Here is a 1,658-nt window from a genome sequence, read left to right as displayed (position 1 = left end):
AGCCTTTCACGCCCCTCCCCAAAGGGGCTGCCTGGACACAAGCAGGTCGGGCGGCTCGTCCCCACACTCTGTGCGATGATTTCTGTGAAATTTTGCCGTAGCGATGCCATTGTTTTCAGGATTTCCGTCTGTTCCATTTTTTATTCAGAATGAAATGAAATATTTTTTTTAGTTCTGACTGGTCCTCTGCCTGGCTCTCTTGGGAGGACAGGTGGCCTCGGCGACGCCTGTAGGTGGCCCGGGCCCTGCTCCTGATGGCCTTTCTGACCCGCAGCTGCAGTGGTCACGCTGACCCCTCCCTCCACCTCCAAGACCACTGTCCCTTTCGCCTCCTTTCCCTCGGAGCTTCTGGGTGGGGCCGGGAGGGGAAGGGCCTCGGACATCCTCTCTTCCACTCTCTCCAAAAATCAATGCGCCCTCGCTGGTGTGGCTCCGTGGATAGAGCGTCGGCCTGTGGACCGAAGGGTCCCGGGTTCGATTGGGTCAAGGGCACGTGCCTCAGTTGCAGGCTCCTCGGCCCTGGCCCTGGTCGGGGCGTGTGCAGGAGGCGATCCATCGATGTGTCTCTCTCACATCGATGTTTCTGTCTTTCCCTCTCTCTTCCTCTCTTTCTAAAAATCCATGGGAAAATATCCTCGGGTGAGGATTTAAAAAAAAGGAAAGGGAGGCGGTCGCACTTGGCCTCCTGGGGTGCCTGTAGGATTAGACGGAGTGGGACGTTTCCCACACCCACCTGGTGCTGGGCAGTCCTCATGGACCCAGCGAGCGCACCCTCATCACCCGTTTTCTCGGGACTCTGCCGGAGGTGGCATCGGTGACAGGGGGAGGGGAGGAGACACCCTGCCGGGAAGGGGACCAGCTGCCTATCTCCCAGCTCGCTGCCCCCACCGGGGCCAGGCCACCCCTCCCCACTGGTCTCTGCTTCCTCTCATTCCCTCTCCTCACCGAGGCTGGTGCTCCTTTGAACACAAACCTGACAGCCCCTCCCCTGCTGGAAAGCACCCAGGACTCCACTGCGGCTCCAGCCACCATTCCATTCTGGGTCCTCCCGGGCCAAGCGGGTTCCTGCTGGGGCCTCCGACAGCCCCTCCCTCTGCCTGAGCCGTTAAAGGGTCTCAGAGGCTCCCGGCTGCCCCACCGTCCTCCCAGGCATCACTGCTTGTGGGCCACTGTGCTTGGTCATTGTCTGTGCCCCTCCGCCCCCCCGCACCGCAGACCCCAACAGGGGGGCTCCTGTGAGAAGCTGTGTCTATCATGGTCACGCACACCTCTCCCAGGGATGAGCCGGGTGCTCAGAATGAGTGACAGGTGGGCGGGTGGGGAGTGGGAGTGGATGAAGGTACCACCCGGGGCCTATTAGGGCCGGTACCTTTCAAGTACCTTCCACACCAAAGGCACAAGGTAGAAGGAGGGGGCCCCCCCGAGGATGCCAGGTCAGGGGGCCCCACCCAGGGTCACCGCGGGTGAGGGGCGGGCCAGGGCGAAATCCAGGTAGGCTCCCTGGAGAAGGCAGGGACTGGGCTGGCCTTGGAGGGAGCCCAAACCGGCAAGGAGGCGGGAAGTCCAGAAGGTTTGGGAGCGTGGGTGCGGCACAAAGCGCCCGGATTCCCAGAGTCGGGGCCCAGAGGCAGCAGATGCCGCGCCTCTGGGGGCCTGGA

The 1,658-nt window shown here is 62.4% G+C and overlaps 1 protein-coding gene across 1 annotated transcript in view; it reads left to right on the top strand.

Moving 5' to 3' along the window:
• The window catches only part of B4GALNT4 (beta-1,4-N-acetyl-galactosaminyl transferase 4), a 12,542-nt gene that overhangs the window by 10,363 nt on the left and 521 nt on the right, over nt 1-1,658 (top strand). The gene's annotated exons all lie outside the window — the stretch shown is intronic.

The sequence above is a fragment of the Myotis brandtii genome, unplaced genomic scaffold, assembly GCF_000412655.1.
Source record: "Myotis brandtii unplaced genomic scaffold, ASM41265v1 scaffold1236, whole genome shotgun sequence".
NCBI classification, from domain to species: Eukaryota; Metazoa; Chordata; class Mammalia; order Chiroptera; family Vespertilionidae; genus Myotis; species Myotis brandtii.
The sequence above is the reverse complement of the archived record's forward strand: the minus strand, read 5'-3'. Positions and strand labels throughout refer to the sequence as shown.